Raw genomic sequence first — 25,174 nt, 5'->3', positions numbered from 1 at the left:
TCCGTGAATTAGTCGGAGCCAGACATTCTCAAACCTGTCTTCCTCCAACCTGGCTTCTTTTATACTCTTCAGTCTTCTCAATGAGGGTGAAGAGTTGGCGCTCTCCTCATTCGGTTCCAGCCGTGCCTTGTTGTGTCGCTCTGCCCCCCTGCCGTGTGTGTAATTGTATTTAACCTCAGGGTAAAGCCTTGGTGATTCCCGGTTCGAGTCCTGATGTGGGAAGGTCATACTTCTCATATGTCTAATAGTGTGAAGATACCATAGCTTTTTTTTACTGAGAATCCAGATTCGTAACCTGGAGTGGGAAGGGTGCATTGAAAGGTCGTGAGTTGTATAGTATATGTGTAAGGCTCGGAGAGTCACCGTAAAGAGTGGGGTGGGACCCGAGGAGATTGAGATTATTGTGATGGGCATGTGTACATGTATGTGAAGAGAAAAATTGTTTACTGCAGCTGTATATTTTTTTGAAGTTTATGTTGTTTGTGATAAGCAAGGTTATAAAAGGTGAACTGGAGATTGTGATTCTATGTTTGCTGGTGTTTTTCTGTAGTTCTATGTATGCTTTTTTTTTTAATCGCTTGTTTTGTTTGTGCTGATTCGGAAAAGTGGAGATTGTGATCATATTTGTCTTATTGGCATATCTGGATTATTAATAAAGTAGCGCAGAAAAAAATACACATATAGACACACACATGCACTAGGAGCACATGAGAGGAGCACGGACACGCACATGCGCACACAGAGCATATGAGACACACATGGTGACATCACCTCCTGACACACACACACACACACACACACACACACACACACACACACACACACACACACACACACACACAGTAAGCAGTGTAAGCAGTGGAGGAGAATAGGAGAAGAATAAATAGTGCATGGATTTGATAGACAGAGTTGGAAATGAGAGGACTTAGAACACATTTTTGGGACAAGAGAACATATAAAGGTAAAAACAGCATAAAGAGGTGGCAGACAGCGAAGCAAATACAAGACAAATTGCCGGCTTTTACATATTTTCATGCCATTGATGTGTTACAGTAGGTATTTAACTGGTATGAGACAATAAAAAAAGCATCTGGAAACCTCGACTGCTAAGCACAATTTTGCGCACCCTAGTGGAAGCCTCTGAACACAGTAAAGCAGTAAAACACTTGTTTAAACTAGTTTTACTATAGCTGCGCAAATTTGCATAAATTCCCTGGACCTAACACCTACTAGGTCCTATGTCCACCCTGTACATGCCTTGTGCAAAATGTAGGCATTCACCGCCGCCAGGTCCAGCATATTGTAAAAAAACGCTACTGGCCCTCTGCCTGTTGCTGCTCTTACGGAATACATCCGCGCCATTTGGTCCAACACGTCGACACCACACTGTAAAAGCAGAGAGAGAGAGAGAGAGAGAGAGAGAGAGAGAGAGAGAGAGAGAGAGAGAGAGAGAGTCATGAGTATATGTGCTTTTTTTCTATAGGCCTGTATAGTACACATCAGAAAACATTGTAGCACTGGTGTAAAATTATACACACATTTACATACCTTCATGTGGTTAAAGTCTGCTATCGTGTTGGGTTTCCTCTTTCTGCCATCACCGATCGTCACGTCTTGGTGCATAGAACTTAGAACACACACAGTCTTGTTTTTTTTAGGTGCATAAATTGTCAAGGAGACACTGCCACTTCTAAGCACTGAAGTGGAGAATACCTCTCGCTGTGCAGTGTCTCTTGCAAGTTGAGGAAGTTCACGACCAGACTTTATTCATCGTGCCCAGTAGCGCTGTTTTGCGCTGCAGCAGTCTCTGTGACAGTGACAGTGAAGTAAAGAAATTGTCCGTCGTGACATTTCTCCCATCATCCAAAAATGGCTCCATCAGATTCATGACCACGTTCTCTGCCAGCCTCTCTCCCTTCTAACGACCGGGGTCCTTTCCCAAGTGAGGAGATGCATCGCAGACATATTTGGTTTTCAAATCCGTGGCCATCCAGAAATTGATCCCAAATTTGTCTGGCTTGGTTGCGATATACTGTGTGAATGGACAACGAACCTTGGTAGGGAACAGCTGTTCATCTATGGTCATGTGTTCTCCTGGAGTGAAACTCTCAGCACAGTTCTTGTTGAAGCGTGTCCAGATGTCGGAGATCGCAGCAAATTTGTCGGTTTTCACCTGTTCTGCCCGCATGTCCTTGTCATCAAATCGAAGGTGTTGCATAATTGAAATGAATCTATCTCAGTGCATTGTCTTTTTGATTACTGCCACCAGAAAGCTTTCTGACCAGCAATCCACAATAGCACCAACGGGACACATGATTGCTCTTACAAACAGAATTGAAATGAATGCCATTAGTTCATGAATTGCCAAATTCCAGTCCGGCTCTGTTCTGTGGGCTTGATGGACCGTGCACTCCCTGATGGTCTGCAGCATTCCCATGTCTAAAAGGCAAAGGAAGCTTTGGAGCACGCTTGTAAGTTTACGCTGTCGGAAGATAAACAAATAAAGAATGGTAAATTTACATGAACCTCACTCTAAATGGGTCCTCCTCTACCCACTCAGTGCCGTCTTTTGCCGTCTGGCTCAGACAGGACTTCCCAGTACCACGGTGCATCTTCCGTGGAGGCATGTTGGGTTCTTGTTCCATTTATGTTTCGGATTCTTCTGAGGAGGTATCAGTGGCCTGCTGGACAAATGAAATCTCTCCTCCATCAGAGTCTGCCTCGTCCATTTCCTGAAGCCAGGCCAAAGCCTGTTGCGCGGAGAGGTTCTTTCTGCGTGGCAGTGATAATAATAATAATGCATTTTATTTCATGGCGCCTTTCAAAACACCCAAGGTCACCTTACAGACAATATACAGGTCATTGCATAAAACAGAACACACAACAGAGAAACAGCATATGCATGTAAAATTCATTTAAATCTCAATAAAACATTTTATAAAAAGGCCTGTATAAAAAGATATGTCTTAAGACGCTTTTTAAAAGTCAACAAGCACTCACTATTGCGAACATGAAGGGGAAGAGAGTTCCATAGGAGGGGGGCAGCATAACTAAAAGATCTGGCACCCATGGTAGTCAGTCGAATCCAAGGTGCCACAAGAGAAATTGAAGATGAAGATCTAAGTGCACGGGAAGGAGTGTAGACATGAAGAAGTTGAGTGAGATATTGTGGTGCAAGATTATGAAGTGCCTAATAAGTGAGTAGTGATAAGGAGGCCATCCTGATGTGCGTTCTTAAAAATGCAAAGAAATGATTCTCCCGCCTGGGTTGGTCTGCTTTTATGCATAGCACTGTGCTGTAGTCATGCAATGCCACTCCCTTACATACATAGTCACTATGGACAGAATCACGACCAATTGTTAGGAAGGTTTCCTATCTGGCTCGAATGACTAAATGTTAGGATTTTCACTATTTGGTGTTCGCTGATCAGGGGATTGTACTCGCCCCAGCATGTCAGTCAAAACACGGTACAGGATTCAGAACACTCAACTTTACTGGGTATAGAACTGATCGTATATGAGGTAATTCTTGCTATCTTCTGTTAGCTGCTGTTCGGTAGGTTGCGTGATGCAGAATGCATGCTGAAAGGCCACTGCTGAGTGACCACTGCTGAATGGTCATTGCTGAGTGACTCTGCTGAACGGTCAGTGCTGAATGACAGGTTGCACAATGTTGAATGGCCACATGTAGTTCACATCGTAGTTCACCATCTCCTTCAGAGCCTAATGAGTTTAGGAGACCCACGAGAGCTTGAATTTCGAGGGCGAACAGATCAGAACTGGCTCTACACTATCTCCAGGCTCTGCACTAGAGACAGACACACAGTTTACCAAGCAATGACAAGCTACCTATGACATCAAAGGAGATTAGGCAACTCCGTAAAAATAGGGTGGTCATTTTGGAGGAACTCCGACAACTTAGGGTCCTTTACAAGGATATGCAGAATTTAACAGTAAAGCTGCAGACAACTCTGCTAGCCCCCCCGACGACAGCAAGTCATAGATGCCCCTAATGTGGAGCCTAGAGATACAGCCAGTTCTGATCTGAGCTAGTCTGAGCAAACAAATGCGAATGTGCCAGGCCTCACAGGTGTTGGGTGGTTTGCACAACAAAAGCAGGAGAAGAATCGAGCTGAAGAACTGTAAAAATCTCAACAGGGGGATTACCACCTCGGGACTTGCACAAAAAAATTTAAAAGTCAGTAATTCAAGTGTTAAGGATAATATCAGACCCAAATACTGAAGAATGATTGATATAATTAAATGCAGAATTATCTAAACAATTGAATCATTGCTCAGGACTGACGGCAACTGTTGTAGTGGAACCAAGAGAGGTTGTAAGAGTTAATTTGACATGCAATAATAATTTGTATATCATAACTGTCAGGGTGCGAGCGAAACAGAAGGCGGAAGCTGGAGTACAGATCGCTCGGGTTTTAATGACAAGTGTGAGGAAGAGAGATACACACACATGCGCACACGCATTTACACGCACACGGCAGTCCTTCGGTTGAGAAAGTCCGAGGTGTGCTTTGGGAGAAGCGTAGCTGACCCGAGATGCACGGGGAGGAGAAGCGCAGCCGGTATGGGATTGTGGAGTCCGAATGGAACGGATAAATAGAGTCCTGTGTGAAAACCTGAAAACAAAAACATAGACCGCACGTAAAGTCCAAAACATACAATAACGAATGTGGAGTGAGTGTGAATGAGGGGTTTATGTAGGAGCGGGGTGGAGTGATGATGAGTCCCAGGTGTGCATATTTAAACAATACTTTGATTTAAAATTTAAAAAGACACTTTTTACTTTGAAAGGCCATATGCGAAGAGGCGTTGACATGTTGTGACTGACAGCTTTGTAGACAATGGGTCGCATAATGAGCTGTCGATTACATAATGAGCTGTGGATCACTGAGCCAGGATCTGAGTGAGAAGTACAGTACTACAAGAAGGAATGTGTTTCTTTGTGGTTTATTTAAAATACACATTAGCAGGGACAGCATTAAAAAGGGAATTGTGTAACAATAAAACAATACAGTACAGTATGTATAAAAAATAATTGTGTATCCATTTAAGGAATCGGCAAGAACAAACAACTTGAACCCCCACTTAGTTGGCTTGGCGTTCATGTACTGTGCCCTCCCAGTGTTAGCTTTGCATGCTACCATCCTCTCATCCACGGCTAAATGTCTTCTAGGATGATAAATTGCTTTGCATGTCTTACGGATTGTGTCCATAAGCGGTTTCACTCTGAACAGACGGTCATGTTCAGATGTGCCCCTCTTTCTGTCAATGTCTTTGTCTGCATCTGGGTGACTCATTTGTACATTCCATGAAATTGTCCTGTATTTGTCCCTTGACATAATTGTTGCTGGAAAGGGAACTATGAAAATTCTGCTCTGTCACCAGTAGTCTATGATAGAGGGCAACTTTACCATTGCCATGTAAAATAAGAGCCCAATGTAGCGATACATCTCACTCACGGTTACATCTCTCTATTTGTATTTGCGTCTCTTGGCTATTGACTTGGAAGCTTGAGCATTTGTGTGGCACAGAGTTGACACAACACTCTCCGGGAAAAACATTTTATATAGACTACATGGAGAATGAGAGTCAGAAGACCTTAGTCGAGGCCCAGGTTCATGTGCGGGCAGGAATCGCAGAGTCTGTGGAACTGTGTCTTTATCTGTCTGATCCTTCCATGACATGGTGGACTGTGTGTGCTGCCTTTGCCCTTTTTGGAGCAGGTGCTTGATCACATCTGTTTATGAAACAAGTCAAGTCAAGTCAAGTTTATTTGTATAGCGCTTTTCACAACAGACATTGTCTCAAAGCAGCTTTACAGAAAACAACAGTGAAGGTGAATGGTGTGCGTTTGTCCCTGATGAGCAGCCGTGGCGACAGTGGCAAGGAAAAACTCCCTTAGATGATATGAGGAAGAAACCTTGAGAGGAACCAGACTCAAAGGGGAACCCATCCTCATATGGGTGACATCAAAAGTTTGGTCATAAATCTTTCAACAATACAGAACAATTTGTGATCATCATAGATCCAGCATCAGCTTCTCCATGCCAGGGCCTTTAAACACTCGGCATCTACTTCTCCATGATCATCCATAGGTCCATAATCTTCACGAGGTGGGACGTGACTGGAGCTGGCCAAACCTCAGGAAGCCTCGGGATGGGGAGAGAAAGAGAAGCAGTGGAGAGGAATTAGCGTAGCTGCTGTTCATGATATTAACAGCACAAGTTGATAATGTGCATGTGATCAGATGTTCTGGAGCACAAGGTTGTGATGTGATGTGCGTGATGTGTGTTATGTGTAGGCTTTGCTAAAAAGATATGTTTTTAATCTACACTTAAACTGGGAGAGTGTATCTGAACCCCGAACACTGTCAGGAAGACTATTCCAGAGTTTAGGAGCTAAATGTGAAAATGCCTTTAGTGGACTTTGCTATTCTAGGAACTACTAGAAGCCCAGAGTTTTGAGATCTCAGGGAGCGTGACGGATTGTAGCGTGTTAAGAGACTGGATAGATACATGGGAGCCAAACCATTTAGTGCTTTATAAGTGAGTAGCAGTAGTTTGTAGTCTATTCGAAACTTAATAGGAAGCCAATGTAGGGACGATAAGATTGGGGTTATATGATCGTATTTTCTTGACCTAGTAAGAACTCTTGCTGCGGCATTCTGAACTAACTGAAGCTTGTTTATTAATGATGCAGGACATCCACCTAGTAATGCATTACAGTAGTCTATTCTAGAGGTCATAAACGCATGGACGAGCTTCTCTGCATCAGATATAGATAACATATTTCTTAGCTTAGAAATATTTCTAAGGTGAAAGAAGGCTGTTTTTGTAACTTGATTGATGTGATTTTTAAAAGATAAGTTGCTGTCTAAAATAACTCCCAGGTCTTTTACCGTTGAACTAGTAGTTACAGAACAACCGTCTAAATGCAGGCTGAGATGCTGGAGCTTCTGTGTACTATTTTTTGGGCCGATGAGCAAAATCTCCGTTTTATCAGGATTTAATAGCAGAAAGTTATGGGTCATCCAATCTCTTATTTCTTCAACACACTCAGTTATGCGAGCTAATTGAGCTGTATCGCCTGGTTTGGATGAAATATATAGCTGGGTATCATCAGCATAACAATGGAAGCTAATTCCATGCCTTCTAATAATATTTCCTAATGGAAGCATGTATATTGTAAAAAGCAGGGGTCCCAGAACTGACCCTTGTGGCACGCCATAATTTACTAGCATTATCCTGGATAGCTCTCCATTTAAATCTACGAAATGGTAACGATTGGACAGGTAGGATTTAAACCAGCTTAATGCCTGTCCCTGAATACCGATGTAATTCTGTAAGCGATCGAGGAGAAGATCATGATCTATAGTGTCGAACGCAGCACTAAGATCTAGTAAAACTAATAGGGAGATGTAGCCTTGGTCTGAAGCTAAAAGCAGGTCATTAGTGATTTTAACTAGAGCAGTTTCTGTGCTATGATGGGGCCTAAAACCTGACTGAAACTCTTCAAAGATATTGTTCTCCTGCAAGTGGTTACATAACTGGGCAGCGACAATCTTTTCTAAAATCTTAGACATAAATGGGAGATTTGAAATTGGTCTGTAATTCGATATTCGAAACACACACACACACACACACACACACACACACACACACACACACACGAACAATGTGTGGAGTAAACATGACTAAACTCTCCCAAGGTTGCTTGGGGGCTACAGAGGGAAAATTGGGAAGGCATTTAGATACAAAGCTGTGGACTTGGATATATCGACAAAAATGAGCTGTAGGCAGCCCATACTCCAAGGACAGGTTGGTGAAACTTCTAAAGATGCCATCTCCGTACAAATTATAAAGTTGCTTCATGCCTTTAGTGAGAAAGCTGTATCTAAAAATGACGGGGGAAACAAATTATTTTTATTCAAGGGACCCAGTGCTGATAGAGCCCTAAATTTAAAGTGACGCCTAAACTGAAACCAAATCTTAAGTGCGTTCAGTACGACTGGATTGTCAGTACATTGAGATGGTTTGATCAGAAGGGGTGAGCAAAGCAGAGCAGATACAGAGGATGATCAACAAGACAGTAGCTCTAGATTGCACCAAGTGGATTCTGTTGAATTTGTCCAGAAGTTTAGTTTTTGGATATGTGCAGCCCAGTAGTATATTTGAAAATTGGGCAAAGCAAGCCCACCACTAAGCCTACATCTCTGCAATAGAGTCTTATGGATTCTGTTTTTCAGAATTAATGATTCTATTTAAAAGAATCAAAAAAATGTAATAATGAAAAATAATGAAAGCGATTGAAAAAATAAAGAAACTTGGGCAGAACGTTCATTTTAACTGCATTGATTTTTCCTGTTAAGGACAGAGGTAGACTGCTCCACCTCTGAAAATCCGACTTCATGTCTGCCATAAGCGGAGCAAGATTGACATGAAAAAGTTTGGGTAAGGAACGGGTCACGGTAATACTAAGGTATTTAAAGCCCGAACAGTTGAATTTGAATGGCAGATTCAGATGCTTAAGTTGTAGAGCGGTATTGTTTACTGGATAACACTCACTCATATGAAAATTCAGTTTGTATACTGAGAAAGAGCCAAAATCTTCCAAGATAGATAAAATGATAGGAACAGAGGCTGCAGGATCCGTCACATATAGCAACAAATCATCAGCATATAAAGATACCTTATCTGTTTTTATATTTATGTTCAAAAAACATTGTTTTAGTGTGTTCAATAAATGTTTATCCTGTTCGGCCCACGACCTAAAGTGTGCTTTAAGTTTTGGCCCTCTGTGCAATTGAGTTTGACACCTCTGATATAGATGAATATTATTAATTATTAATAATAACATATAATTAAAGGTAAATTGAGCAAATTTGTTATTTCAGAATTGTGTATCAAACTGGTAGCCCTTCACATTAGTCAGTACCCAAGAAGTATCTTTTGGTGTCAAAAAGGTTGGTGACCCCTGCCCTATACCGTTTAATAGGATTACCCATACCTCTAATATTCCAGCTAAGGACCTGGACAGGTGTACCACTGCCAGCTAAATATTTGTCGGAATTAGTGTCAGCCATTCATCCAAAAACAACTACACAAAAAAAAAAAATGAAAACAGGACCCAAGTAGAGTCACCATACTAACAGTAACCCTAGGGGACAACATAAGAACATTACAACGTAAATTATGCGCAACTATATCTAGTTTACGGCTACTCATCCCCGGTCTACATAAAAATCAAAACAAAGTTTCTAGAGGAAAAATAAAATAAATTCCCAACATAAATCGACCAAGCGTTTATTAAACAAAATAAGTTTTCAGGATCACTTACACTTTGATTCCCGTAAAAATAACACTTAAAAAGCCGCCCCAAAAAACGAACACAACAACACACAAGTGCGTAAAGTTAGAAACCAGCATCACCACGTGGAGTTTGTGAACAGTGCAGTGATATGAAAACAAGGACTAAACATCGCGTCCAACAGCAACAAAAAATATGTTCATACTTTAAACAGTTTGGATAGTTTTTATATACTTGCTGGCTTTGTCAGGTGAAAGAAAATCTTTGCCCACACCATTCTGTGTAATACATAGCCACGCTGGATAAAACAACCCGTACCGCACACCTTCAATGCCACCGAGCTGTCACCGCACCTCGTTGAAGGCAGCCCGGGCTTTTGCTGTTTTTACCGTATGGTCGGGAAAGATAGAAATGTTCAGGCCCTTAAATTGAATTCGCTGCAGTTCTCTGGCCGTAAGACATTAAGACATTCGATGTGATAGTAAAATTTGGCCACAATGGCCTCAGTGATTTCAGACCTCAAAGAGGACAGCAGCTCTGACTTTAATGATTCAATATCAGCCTTAGAAGCTGCCTATAGAACGATGGGCCCTTCACACGGAGTTGAGTCATGCGAAGACGAGGCCACAACTGTTGCACCAGGCTGCAGCTGCGACTGAGTTGTGCTACGGGTCTTAGTAGTTTTACCAGACATCATAATTACCTCCAGAGCCAAATATACAAACAACGAGGGTAAACCAAAGGAATGAAAGCAAAAATAAAAGTGAAAAGCTCGAAATAATAACAATTATAACAATAATCCACCGGAGCCTCCTAACACCACGTCCTACTCCATGACAAACTCAACAGCGCCCCGGGTAATTGTTTGTTAAACACAAAAAACAATTAGGGGCTGGTATGTAAGAGCCAATTTGACATGCCAATAGTTTGTATATTATAACCGTATGCTAGAGTGTTGATTTGCATGTAAACAACTTAAGTTACAATTATTTAAACTTCTCGTAGAGATAATTTGATGTTTCAAATATCTATATTTGCATCTGTGTAGGGTGCCCACCCAATGGCCCAACGACAGAATCCACTGGTGTGGGTGAAGGTATGCTGCATGTTAGTTCTTCTCGCGCCGCTGTAAAAGATCACTCGTGGATTGCACTTTGTTACATTAATCCAATTTTAACCTCTAATCTGACTCCAATTTATAATAAAGATTTAACTAGAATATCTCTAATTCAAGCTGATCACCTCATTGCTTGTACTTCTTCTTTAATTTTAATAGATTATTCCAAGCATTCCTTCTTTTCAATTAATCATTCATTATGGTCCTGGAGTCGCTTAAAACCTTGTGCTAGGCTAAAGATACCTGCTCACGGAGGCACATTGGCCAGTCCGAATCTTAGTCAGAGGATTTAACGGTAAACTAATATTCTTTAAGTAGGCCGCTCAATGCTTGCTCATTCATAAAGAACTATTGATTTAGCTACTTGGTCATAACTTGCTAAGTCAGTGATAGCCGCTACACATGCTCACGGACACAAACTCGCCAGACTGTCCCTTAGTCAGAGGATATAACGGTAAACTAATATTCTTTAAGTAGGCCACCCAGTGCTTGCTCATGCATAAATAATACTGTATTTAGCCACTCAGTTATAACTTGCTAAAGTCAGAGATAGTCAGAAATCAGAAGGTCCCAGACGTTGTGCTCTATGCTCTATCCGTTCATGAGCCTTCGGTTTGTACTATTCTGATCATAGATTTGCGGTAATAAATTAATTAACTAGATATAAATGATTTCAGGAAATTTCAGAGTTAATCAAGAATTTTACATTTATTTGCCAGGCAATAATCAATAAAGAAATGTCACATTTAAAACAAATAATAGAAGAAAGTTACATACATGATCAGCATAAAACCAAATAATTTAGCAATGCAGTTTACTAAAGAATTGTTAAAGAGTTACTGTACCTGGCAATAGAGACACACAGAGACTGTGTGGGAAGTTCTGACTACAGAATGCTTCCCTGAGTGTTTTGCCAAATTTCCTTAAATACCCAAACCATCGTAAACACTTGTAAATTCAAAGTAATAAAAGCTTTGCAAACTCTTTCTTGGGACAGGATGTGACCTAAAAACCAAATGTCACCTAGACCACCTGGTAAGAATCATCTCCGTGGCAACCCTTATGTCAGTAGGACAGAATTTCCCCAAACCTGAGGTCCGTTCTAGTGATATGGGACTGAGATCATATTTCCAATCATACTCAAGTCAAGTCAAGTTTATTTGTATAGCGCTTTTCACAACAGACATTGTCTCAAAGCAGCTTTACAGAAAACAACAGTGAAGGTGAATGGTGTGCGTTTGTCCCTGATGAGCAAGCCGTGGCGACAGTGGCAAGGAAAAACTCCCTTAGATGATATGAGGAAGAAACCTTGAGAGGAACCAGACTCAAAGGGGAACCCATCCTCATATGGGTGACTGAGACCCATACTGAGACCTTTAAAATGATACTAAACATGTGAAGGTAAAATGTATACATTCCATACATTGTAATTATTACATTATTCAAGTAAAGTAGCTTGAATTCCGGGACCTTCTAAGTCACCTTTCCATGATCCTGCCATCTCCCCAGGAAGGAAAGAGGGGCCTCAAGGATAGGTGACTGGGCAGCTGAACAAATAGATTTTTCTCCTCAGATCAAAGAGATCCTCTTCTCAGATTAGAAGTTTTATTGTTTTGTTGCATAGTAGTTCTCGGGGTCTGGCCTCATGAAGTTGCATGGCAGTTTTCGGGGTCTGGGATCAAGAACAGATCTGACCATTCTTTCATCTGTATTATTTCTTATGTTTCCAATATATCATTTTTGATCTGTTTCTTTAATTGCTACGCACCAGATGTCATGTGAGATTGAGATTGACTGTCTTATCAATTTGGGAAAACGCTTGTGCTAAAGGTTTGAGGAAACACGAGGTTAGGATTTACAAGTGCAATATCATAGAACACAAGAACCACCTGCATTTGTAGTTTATTTTTGATTAAACTTGCATCTGTTTCACAAACTTTTGACTGGTTCCTAGCACTGGATGATGCCCAAAGAAAAGTGGATAGTGCAGAGGAAAGTATAAGAAATGTAGTTGCAGAAAACAATCAACTTAAAAAGAAAATGTACCAATTAGAGAGTGCCCAGATAGAGGCAACAACACAGAAGACAGTTCAGAAAAAGAACGGCTGGAGTCGATAAACCAGCTGGAAGAAAGCATACCTGATAGAAGAAAGAAAAGCCGAAAGGTGAAACGGAAGACAATAAGGAAAATCCTAAAACGTAGTATGGTGACAAGATCACAAACAGAAATAAGAGACCAAGAAGATGAAGAACATCTCTTGGTTACGTATGTAACCCTAGTTCACTGAGGGAACAAGATGCTGTGTCAGAACGCTTTGAGAACGTGACTGCATTGTCCATGCTTTGAGTAATGAGTCTAATCAGTCAAAATTAAAGACAGGCTGTCACTGGCGGGGTGACATCATGACCAGGAAGTATAAAGCGCATCTGGAGAGAAGACTGCTTCAGCTTCTGTAACCGTGAAGGAAGCACTAAAGGGGCGCCGGAGGTGTGGCTAGAAATGCAGTGTATTGTTCCCTCAGGGAACTCGGGTTACATACATAACCAAGAGATGTTCCCTGAGGAAACTCGAGCTGCGTCGGAATGCTTTGGGAATGAGAGTCCAATAACACCACACCGACCAGTCCCTGACTAGTGTGAATGAGCACAGCTGAGTCAAAGGACAGAGGTGCCAGGAGTGGCACAAAAGTCACGGTTGTAAAACCTGGTAAAGGTGAGCAGGGTGAACCACTCCAGAGGACCAAGCCTTAGGGGCTGCCACACTCCAGGTCGAGTGAGCTCTGACTGCAGATGGAGCCGGGAGACTAGAGGACCTGTAAGAAGATGCTACAGTTTAAATAACCCACCTGCTGAGAGTCTGCTCATGAGCAGGAAGGCCTCTCCTTGGAGGGCCGTAGCAGATGAAAAGTTGTTCCGACTTTCTCCAGGGACTTGTATGGTGGACTTCTTTTCTGGGGTCAGGAATGGAGGAGGCTTGAATGCCTGGAGCCTGACAGGTCGTGGGACGACTGAGGGCACCTTAGGGACGTAACCCGCTCTAGGGTGCAGGAAGGCACCAGACATGCCAAAGGCCAAAGTCTCAAAGGGGGTTTGGATAGAGCCTCCTGGCCATAGTGTTGGCCGTAGCACCACAGCATCCAGTCCATCATAGGGCTTTTGCTGAAATCTTCAAAAAAACGCTCCTCTACCTGGGGATAGAGGCACCACTCCCCGGGCTTGGACCCCTGTCTCGACAGGGTGTCTGCTGCCTTATTCAAGTGGCCCAGGATATAAGCTGCTCTGTGGGAGTGGAGCTTCCCCTGGGACAACAGGAGGATCTGGCATGCCAGCCTGTACAGGGGTGCAAACACATACCCCCCTGGTGGTTAAAATATGAGATATACAGGTGTTGTCTTAGCGGACCAACATGTGATGGCCTCTGAGGGAGGAAGTACTTTAAAGCCAGAAGCACTGCCAGCATTTCTAAGCAATTGATGTGCCACCTCAGATAGACACTGTGTTATAGACCTTGTGCAGAGCGGCCACTGATGACCACTCCCAATCCCGAAAGGGACGCATCTGTCGTAAGCACAATGCAACTACCGGGAACTCCCAATCTTGGAGAATCTAAGGCATGCAGGCATCGCCATATGACCCTGCGGAATGACACTGGACGCTGCTGCCATGAGCCCGAACAGTCTCTGGAACTGCATGACAGTAAGTGACTGCCCTTCTCTGACCGCAGTGCGGGCAGGGGAAAACTGCGGCCCATAGTCGCCAAATCACAAATGACGCCGAGATAGGTGTGTTTATCTCTTCCTGAAATGAACAAGGACAGGGAGAAGCACACAGCCAAAAAATTTTGTGTGCTTGATTTTCTTAAATGCCTTCATTTTTTCGACAAACATTAAGACAAACATTATATTTCACACAGAGCACTTCATGAACAAAACAGAAGTTGAAGCAGTCTTCTCTCCAGGTGCACTTTATACTTCCTGGTAGTACTTCCTGACATTACCCCGCCGGTGACAGCCTGTCCTCAATTTTGACTGATTAGACTCATTACTCAGAGCATGGACAATGCAGTCGCGTTCCCAAAGCGTTCCAACAAAGCTTTAGGGAACGGGAACTAGAGGAAAAGAAAATAAATATGCACTAAGAACGAATGCCTATGCAGATGCCAGTGGTATCAAAAGGACCTCACAGGATTGACTGCCCATCATATGTGAAGGAGCACAGTACGTAATGTTATAAAACATTTCACAGCACCAATCAGCCACGTACCTGAACCAAGGGGACCGTTTAGGCATATAATGATGGCTTTTGTGGACATGTAAGACAGAAAGGAAGTAAATAGAATAGAATATTTGTCACATATACATTAAAGCACATTGAATTTCGTTCTTAGCATATCCCAGCTTGCTTGGAAGCTGGGGTCAGAGCACAGGGCCGGCCATGATACAGCACCCCTGGAGCACAGAGCGTTAAGGGCCTTGCTCAAGGGCCCAAGAGTGGCAGCTTGGCAATACAGGGGCTTTAACCCCCAACGTTCCAATCAGTTACCCTCGTAACTTAACCACTGAGCTTCCATTCCAACTAGAGGTACATGCTGGTGGTGATAGATCGTTTTAGCAGGTGGGTGGAGGCAACAGCCACAGCCAAAAAAATAATGCAAAGGTTTTTGGTCAGAGAAGTGATTCCAAGTTTTGGAATACCAGACAAGTTGAGTTCAAACAAGGGATCACATTTCGTGAACAAAGTGATTGTCAATCTTGGAAGCATTGTGCAAAATTTTGCAAAAAACAGAGAATTTATATTTATATTTATTTATATAAAGTTTGTAATCTAGCATACCAGTGTAGATTTATTCATTGCTAAAAAGCACTTTTGTACATCGCTCTGGACAAGGGCGTCTGCTAAATGCCGCAAATGTAGATGTAAATGTGTTTATCACCCACAATCAGAAGCGATGGTTGAGAGAGCCAATGGGTGTTAAAGGAGAAAATTGTGAAAATTTGTTTAAGCACGGACCTCACTTGGGTACAGTTAGCGCTGATGAACATGCGCTCACAGACAAACCTGAAATGCACACCTGACACCACATGAAATGTTTACAGGACGGTCTATGCCAGTGGCATTCACACAAGGACCTTACAAATGCCCATCACTGGAACAGCTTGAATCAGACTAATATGTCTAACTATTGCAAACATTACACAAATACACAGAACTTTGTATTTGCAGGTCTGTGAAGCTACACATGGGACACAATTCCATGTGTCCACAACCATTGCAACAGGTGAAACCAGGTGACTATGTGTACATCAAAGTGTTTAATAGAAAGCACTGGTGTGAACCAAGAAGTGAAGGTTTGTTTAAGGTGGTACTAGCAACTCCAACCGCAGTCAAGATTGAAGGTAAGGAACCCTGGTATCATCTCAATCATTGTTGCAGAGCCGCAGTGAAAGGACCAGAGTGAAAAAAGTCTCGGGCCGAGTTGGCACCCTGTGCCCACTCTGACTACTTGGTAGGAGACGAGGCTCATCACATGATAGAGGGCCAGCATACAGGACACGTGCCAAAACTAAACAGCAACAGCCTGTTCTAGAAATCTCTCAAGAAAGGGAAGAAGTGGCCGGGTGCTCATCTCAGGTTGTTCCAAGACCACCACATGAAGTAGCCTACACAAATAAACAAGAGGAGAGTTTTCGACGACTTCTAGAAGATGTCGAAAATATATGAATTCCTCCAGAACAGTTTGACACCCTCAATTTACAAGACCTAGTGGATCTGGAAATTGACCTACCAGGCTTGAAGGACCATTAATAAAAATGATGATATCCCCCAACGGCCCAAGCCAACTCACCCCACAATACAAGAATGGGCTTTGGTAATCACATTTTTAGTAGTATGGCTTATTTGTGCTTGGCTTCTGATCCAGAGACATTCGAATAGACTAAAAAATAATATTTTAAGCCTTAAGAGCAGCAGTTGTTTCCATTCTAGATTCAGTTGGAATTAATCAGAAGGTATAGGACCCACACATAGTGGTGGACACACTCTTGATTTGTTGTTAACATTTGGATTAAAAATTTTTTGTCATAATTCCACAGTCTGAAGCTATTTCAGACCATTATTTCATATTTTATTATCAGTACCTCACCACGTTACCGTGTTAAGCGCACATTCACGTCAACTACAGAAGAAATTACGATATTATATTGATCCCCGTCTGACCCCACAGAGCTTGACTGGACCACTGAATACCTAGAATCAATGTTATGTTATACTCTAGATGATGTAGCTCCCCTTAATACCAAAATGATCAGGGAGAAAAAATGAGCACAGTGGTCATCATATGCGCACGTTAAAACAGACCACTCTAACGTAAATGGCATCAAACTAAATTAACAGTATTTCAAATAGCATGGAAGGAGAGCCTCCTAAATTATAGAAAATCTCTTAGTGGTGCTAGATCAGCATATTTCTCCACCCTAATAGAAAATAACAAGCATAATCCTATATTTTAATTCAGCACGGTAGCAAAATTAACAGGAAATAAAAGGTAGGTAATGATTAGGTAGGTAATCAATAGGTAGTAATGATTTCATGAACTTTTTAAATAATCAAGTTAAAAAAAAAACATCAGGCAAGAAATCCAGATGGTTATTATAAATCCAAACTATTTTATAAATAACCCTGTAGACAGCAGTGTAATTATAACAGACCATCAATTACAAAGCTTTACTTCTATTCATGAGAATGACTTAATTTCATAAATTTCCTCATCAAAATCATCAACCTGCATTCTCGATCCCTTGCATACAAGTTTCCTCAAACAGATAATTCCAGAGCTAATTAAAAATAATAAATTCTTCCATTAGCACTGGTTAGGTACCAAAATCCTTCAAACTGGCAGTTATCCACCCGCTAATTAAAAAACCTGACCTTGACCCATGTCAGCTGTCAAACTGCAGGCCTATATCAAATCTCCCTTTTATATCCAAAATATTAGAAAAGGTTGTAGCACAGCAGTTATGCTCACATCCACTTATGAATAACATTTTTGAAATGTATCAGTCAGGATTTAGGCCTCATCATAAAACAGAGACGGCGCTAGTTAAGGGTTTTCAATCTATACTTGTTTTGTTCGACCTTAGTGCAGCTTTTGACACCATTGATCATACTATACTGCTTGCTAGACTTGAGAACGTTGTTGGAATAAAGGGAACAGCTCTCTGTTGACTCAGGTCTTATTTGACTGATCGCTATCAGTTTGTTGATGTAAATGGTGAGTTTTCCACACTCTCTGAGGTAAAGTTTGGTGTTCCGCAAGGATCTGTCTCAAGCCAACAGCTTTTCTCTATATATACAGTGGGTACGGAAAGTATTCAGACCCCCTTAAATTTTTCACTCTTTGTTATATTGCAGCCATTTGCTAAAATCATTTTGGTTCATTCTTCTTCCTCATGAATGTATACATAGCACCCCATACTGACAGAAAAACACAGAATTGTTGACATTGTTGCAGATTTATTTAAAAAGAAAAACTGAAATATTACATGGTCCTAAGTATTCAGACCCTTTGCTCAGTATTTAGTAGAAGCCCCCCTTTGATCTAATACAGCCAGGAGTCTTTTTGGGAAAGATGCAACAAGTCTTTCACACCTGGATTTGGGGATCCTCTGCCATTCCTCCTTGCAGGTCCTCTCCAGTTCTGTCAGGTTGGATGGTAAATGTTGGTGGACAGCCATTTTTACGTCTCTCCAGAGATGCTCAATTGGGTTTAAGTCAGGGCTCTGGCTGGGCCATTCAAGAACAGTCACGGAGTTGTTGTGAAGCCACTCCTTCGTTATTTTAGCTGTGTGCTTAGGGTCATTGTCTTGTTGGAAGGTAAACCTTCGGCCCAGTCTGAGGTCCAGAGCACTCTGGAGAAGGTTTTTGTCCAGGATATCCCTGTACTTGGCCGCATTCATCTTTCCCTCGATTGCAACCAGTCGTCCTGTCCCTGCAGCTGAAAAACACCCCCACAGCAATATGCTGCCACCACCATGCTTCACTGTTGGGACTGTAGTGGACAGGTAATGAGCAGTGCCTGGTTTTCTCCACACATACCACTTAGAATTAAGGCCAAAAAGTTATATTTTGGTCTCATCAGACCAGAGAATCTTATTTCTCACCATCTTGGAGTCCTTCAGGTGTTTTTTAGCAAACTCCATGCGGGCTTTCATGTGTCTTACACTGAGGAGAGGCTTCTGTCGGGCCACTCTGCCATAAAGCCCCGACTGGTGGAGGGCTGCAGTGATGGTTGACTTTCTACAACTTTCTCCCATCTCCTGACTGCATCTCTGGAGCTCAGCCACAGTGATCTTTGGGTTCTTCTTTACCTCTCTCACCAAGGCTCTTCTCCCCCGATAGCTCAGTTTGGCCGGACGGCCAGCTCTAGGAAGGGTTCTGGTCGTCCCAAACGTCTTCCATTTGAGGATTATGGATGCCACTGTGCTCTTAGGAACCTTAAGTGCAGCAGAAATCTTTTTGTAACCTTGGCCAGATCTGTGCCTTGCCACAATTCTGTCTCTGAGCTCTTCAGGCAGTTCCTTTGACCTCATGATTCTCATTTGCTCTGACATGCATTGTGATCTGGAAGGTCTTATATAGACAGGTGTGTGGCTTTCCTAATCAAGTCCAATCATTATAATCAAACACAGCTGGATTCAAATGAAGGTGTAGAACCATCTCAAGGATGATCAGAAGAAATGGAAAGCACCTGAGTTAAATATATGAGTGTCACAGCAAAGGGTCTGAATACTTAGGACCATGTGATATTTCAGTTTTTCTTTTTTAATAAATCTGCAACAATGTCAACAATTCTGTGTTTTTCTGTCAATATGGGGAGCTGTGTGTACATTCATGAGGAAGAAGAATGAACTTAAATGATTTTAGCAAATGGCTGCAATATAACAAAGAGTGAAAAATGTAAGGGGGTCTGAATACTTTCCGTACCCACTGTATATATGCTGCCTCTGGGTGAAATTATGCATAAACATGGTATTCGCTTCCATTGCTATGCTGATGATACACAGCTGTATATTTCAGCAAAGCCAGATGAGAGAGATCATCTTAACAAGGTTGAGGAGTGTGTAAAAGACATTAGACAGTGGATGCTTGATAACTTTCTTCTGCTCAACTCAGATAAGACAGAAGTACTTTTACTAGGACCCACATGCAGCTAGAAGCAAACTTTCTGATTAAGTAGCATCTCTGGATGGTGTTTCTGTTTAAGCGTGTACAGCTGTCAAAGACCTTGGTGTTATTATTGACCCTAGTCTTTCCTTTGAGGCTCACATAATTATTATGCGTCTTACAGTGTTCGCAGAGCGGTGAAGGAAGCAAAGCGGCGCTACGGGAGGAAACTAGAGTCACAGTTTCAACATGGTGGCTCTAGGAACCTGTGGCAGGGACTAAGAACAATAACGGACTATAAAACACCATCTTCTAAAATGGTGAATGCAGACGCTTCTCTGGCAGACGAGCTAAACACCTTTTACGCTCGTTTCGAGGCTGCAGCTAACCACGCTAGCGGCACAACCAGCATGCACGCCGAGAGAGCCGGAGAGGTAAACACGTTCACCATCTCGGAGCATGACGTGAGGAGGGCTTTCAAGAGAGTGAATACCAGGAAGGCAGCAGGACCAGATGGCATCACAGGCCGGGTTCTGAAAGCCTGCGCTGACCAGCTAGCACCGGTGTTCACTGAGATATTCAACCTCTCACTGGAACAGTCTGTTGTCCCCTCATGTTTCAAACAGTCCACCATTGTTCCTGTCCCGAAGAAACCCCAGCCCGCCTGCCTTAACGACTACCACCCTGAAGCCTTGAGCGCAGTAGTGATGAAGTGCTTCGAGAGACTGGTCAGAGACTTCATCACTGCATCACTACCAGACACACTGGACCCACTACAGTTTGCGTACCGTCAGAACCGCTCTACTGAGGATGCCATTGCTCATCTTCTCCACACCACGATGAGCCACCTGGACCAAAGAAATGGGAATTATGCAGAGATGTTGTTCGTGGACTACAGTTCAGTGTTTAACACCATAATTCCCTCCACACTCACCTCTAAGTTGGAGGTCCTGGGACTCAGCCAGCCGCTGTGTCAATGGATCTCTAACTTTCTGACAGACAGACCACAAGCCGTACGGGTGGGAAAAGACACCTCATCCACCCTCACCCTCAGCACTGGCGCCCCCCAGGGTTGTGTTCTGAGCCCCCTGCTTTACTCAATGTACACACATGACTGTGTGGCCACATCCAACTCCACCACCATCATCAAGTTTGCTGACGACACTGTTGTGGTGGGTCTGATCTCCAACAACGACGAGACGGCCTACCTACAGGAGGTTAAAAACCTGGAGAGATGGTGCCAGGAGAACAACCTTCTCCTGAACGTCAGCAAGACTAAGGAGTTGATCGTGGACTTCAGCACAAAGCGGGAGCGGTCATACCAACCTATAAACATCAGCGGGACCCCAGTGGAGAGAGTGGACAGTTTCCGGTACCTTGGTGTTAACATCACACAGGATCTGTCTTGGTCCTGTCACACCAACACCCTGGTGAAGAAGGCCCGGCAGCGTCTGTACCATCTGAGATGCTTAAGGGACTTTAAACTACCCTCTCAGGTGCTTAAGACTTTCCACACTTGCACCATTGAGAGCGTCCTGACGGGCAGCATCACTTCCTGGTTCGAGAACAGCACCATGCAGGACAGACGAGCCCTCCAGAGGGTGGTGCATTCAGCTGAACGTACCAGCCACACTGAGCTCCCTAACCTGCAGGACATCTATAGCACGCGGTGCAGGACCAGAGCCAGGAAATTTATGAAGGACCTCAGCCATCCCAACAATGGACTCTTTTCTCTGTTGCGTTCAGGAAAACGCTTCCGCTCCCTGAAAGCGAACACAGAGAGAATGAGGAGGAGCTTCTTCCCGCAGGCCATCCGGTGTTTAAACCAGGAAACACCCAGGATTTAGAACTGGCCCACTCTCTCCACCATCATCATCACACTTCTCTGTACATATATTCACCTTCGCACCACGTCACTTTAAACATATCTCACCGTTCGCACCACGACACTTTAAACTCTGGACTTGCACAGCACAGTGCGCTTTTTATTTTATTCATACCACATGGACCATATTGCACCATATTGCACATGGACACTTTACGGACCTTTACACCACACCATACCGCACACAGACTCTTTATGGACAACCCACCACAAATTGCCTATTGTTTACATATTGTTTACATTTTATTTTGTTTACATTTTTCACTACACATTGTTTACTGTTTATATGTATATTTGCTCATACATTATCCTTTTATATATCTATATATCTTTATACCTTATATTTTTTTATTTTATTTTATTTATTTATTTTATTTTATTTTTATAGTTTTTCTTATACCTTATAGTTATTTATCTGCCTCCTTTTCTTTCCCCCATCCTATTCCCTCATGCCGGACCATCGTACAAAACATTTCACTACATGTCGTACCCTGTATGTATGTGTATGTGATGAATAAAATTTGATTTGATTTGATTTGAATATTACCAGGATCGCCTTCTTTCACCATAGAAATATTGCTAAAATTAGAAATATGTTGTCGTTACAGGATGCAGAAAAACTAGTTCATGCTTTTGTTACATCTAGATTAGACTACTGTAACGCTTTACTGTCTGGGTGTTCGAGTAAGTGCATAAATAAGCTTCAGTTAGTTCAGAATGCAGCAGCAAGAGTCCTCACTAGATCTAGAAAATATGAGCACATCACCCCTGTTTTAATCATTCTACACTGGCTCCCAATCAAATCTTGCATTAATTATAAAATATTACTACTGACGTATAAAACACCTAACAATCTCGCACCACAGTATCTAAGTGAACTTCTGTACCAGTATGATCCTCCACGCCTACTTAGATCAAAAGATGCAGGCTATTTGTTGGTACCTCAAATAATGAAGACTACAGCAGGGGGCAGATCATTCTCTTATAAAACCCCACAGTTATGGAACAACCTTCCAATCAGTGTTCGGGACTCAGACACAGTCTCAATGTTCAAGTCAAGGTTGAAAACGTATTTATTTAGTAAAGCCTTTGATCAGTAGATTTTTTCTTAGGTAAACGCGCAGATCTGGAGAGATCATGGATATAAAGTGTTTGGTAAACTAGGATATTTGTATGCTGTCGTCCCCTCACTCTCACACGTTCACTCAGGTTTATTGACGGTGGTGTGGTGGGTCGTCTCTTATCCCAGAGAGCCCTCATGTCGGTGTTACCTTCTGGTTCTCCCTTTTAGCTATGCTGCCATAGCGTGTCTTGCCGGAGTCCAAACTGCACAGTGACATTACTCTTTCTACAACAATAAGGACACATAATAATCTATATCCTTCTCTTCCTGTCACCCCTCTTCTCTTCCTCTCTCTCTCTCTCTCTCTCTCTCTCTCTCTCTCTCTCTCTCTCTCTCTCTCTCTCTCTCGTTAAATATGCTCCTCAGCTTCCAGTGACCACTGTTCCTTAGGACGGTTTCTCATCAACGCCTTGAGTGGTTCCATAAAAATTCCGGAGTAAGAACAGAAGCTTTGAGGATAGATTGGACTGTAGTTAATGTCAACAGACTGCTATATTGACTCAGGACTACTTTTTTTTTTTAGTCCAAAAAAAAAAAAAATAAATATTAGGTGCACATAAAAAATACGTAAAAAATATATGCAAGAACATATTTTTCAAAACAGGCTCTAACTATTAACCTGCCTTTTACCATTTCTTCTGTGCTGTATGAAATTGGAGTAAATATTCTTAGAAAATAAATCTCCATAATAACTCCTTCACTTGGATGAAAGATCACTTAAACAGGATGTACCAGCTCATTCACATGTCCAATTGATTTAATTCTTTTTTTTTTTTTTCACTGTCTCTTGCAATAGCAAATTATCTATTTTTTTTCTGTTTTACCATTTTAGAAAGTACTGTTCTCTTTCTGTTATCTCTTGCACCATTTATAATGAAGGATGCAATGCAAAAATCTCCCATGATGAGGAAGATTGTAAAAAGCAGTACACAGACAAACCCATCCATAAAAATAGATTCAAGACATTTTACTTTTATTGTTTATGTTGACCAGTTTTAACTGAAAATGTTTAATCTCTTGAATTTTAAACATCTTTTCCCTTTCCACTCAGTCAGGTTATTAAAAGAGAACTCATGTTCCCTTTTAGAAACTCGAGCTGCATGAATACGCTTTGGGAACGCTTCCGCATTGCCAACGCTCTGAATCACGTGTGTAATCCATCCAATGGAAAGCTATAAAAAGCACATGAAGTGAAGAGGGCGCTAACGTATGTTTGTTCACGAAGCACTCTATGTGTTGTGTATTGTTTGTTAAATTGTATGTCAAAAAATATATAAAAAATTATGAAGGCAATCAAAAAGACATATATACACAGCCTATGTGGGCACACTTCGAGGAAGGTGCCCCCGCCCCTCTCAGTTCTGTCCCCGCTCTTGCTAATGCGGAGCGGAGAGCTAGTTTATGGGGCTGGATGGACCTTGCAAAAGATTTTGAGATGGGCTTGTCCCTTTCTCCTGCCTCACTTGCCTGAGTAATAAGAGCCTTTAGCGCCGCCTCTTTTCCCCTGAGGAGGTCACCATGTGTTGATTCGTTCGGGTCTGGGGGTCCAAACGAAGCAGCAGACGCCCTTTCAAGACAAGGGCTGAGACCTGGGGAATGGCTGCTCCACACTCAGGAGATGGAGTAGATCTGGGAGAGATTCGACAGGGCACAAGTAGACTTGTTCACGTCACACAGTCCCCTCTGGTTCTCCCTTAACCCTCTGGAGTCTGAGGGTGTTTTGGGTCTCTTAAGAGATTTTGACATGCTCTTACATTTGGTTCTTTTTAGTTGCTTTTAAATATATTATAGACAAAATACTTATTACACTGTATTCAGCACAAACTGGGCTACCATAATATGTAAACAGTGTTTGTATTTTTGACAAAATAAGGTTTATGCGTGGTTTTTGAAAAAGCAAAAAAAAAAAATTCACTGAAATAAGGCCACAAAAATCCCTGTGCCACTCTTGAAAGCAGTTCCTGTTCAACTGAAGACACAGGTGAACATCACATGGCAGGCATTTCCATGGTGTTTTGTGGTGCTTACTGTAAGAAAGGCTTCCTATTCAGTTGTATTTCCACGCTTCACCACTAGAGGCAGACATACAGTTTACCAAGCAATGACAAGCTCAGGGTAGTTAGTGTTAGCTTTGCATGCTACCATCCGCTTATCCACAGCTAAATGTCTTCTAGGATGATAGATTGCTTTGCATGTCTTACGGATTGTGTGCATTAGCAGTTTCACTCTGAACAGACGGTCATGTTCAAATGTGCCCCTCTTTCTGTCATTTTTTTAGTCTGCATCTGTTTGACTCATGTGTACATTCCATTAAATTGTCCTTTATCTGTCCCTTGACATAATTGTTGCTGGAAAGGGACACATTAAAAAAAGTGCTCTGTAGCCAGTAGTCTATGATGGAGGGCAACTTTACCATTGCCATGTAAAATAAGAGCCCAATGTAGCGATACATCTCACTCACGGTTACATCTCTCCATTTGTATTTGCATCCCTTGGCTATTGACTTGGCAGCTTGAGCATTTGTGTTGTGGCACAGAGTTGACACAACACTCTTCGGGAA

General features: G+C 42.3%; 2 protein-coding genes across 5 annotated transcripts in view; one reads left to right on the top strand and one right to left on the bottom strand.

The window, feature by feature from the left end:
• The window catches only part of LOC310732306 (uncharacterized protein), a 1,052,581-nt gene that overhangs the window by 805,435 nt on the left and 221,972 nt on the right, over positions 1 to 25,174 (top strand). The window lies entirely within an intron of this gene.
• The window catches only part of LOC310732344 (uncharacterized protein), a 337,655-nt gene continuing 317,619 nt past the window's right edge, over positions 5,139 to 25,174 (bottom strand). For all 3 annotated transcript variants that reach the window (XR_014535441.1, XR_014535442.1, XR_014535443.1), the window contains one exon: positions 5,139 to 5,758. The gene's annotated coding sequence lies outside the window, so the exon portion shown is untranslated. The remainder of the gene's footprint in view (positions 5,759 to 25,174) is intronic.

The sequence above is a fragment of the Silurus aristotelis genome, assembly GCF_946808225.1.
Source record: "Silurus aristotelis genome assembly, chromosome: 10".
NCBI lineage: Eukaryota > Metazoa > Chordata > Actinopteri > Siluriformes > Siluridae > Silurus > Silurus aristotelis.
This window is presented reverse-complemented; position numbering and strand designations above follow the sequence as displayed.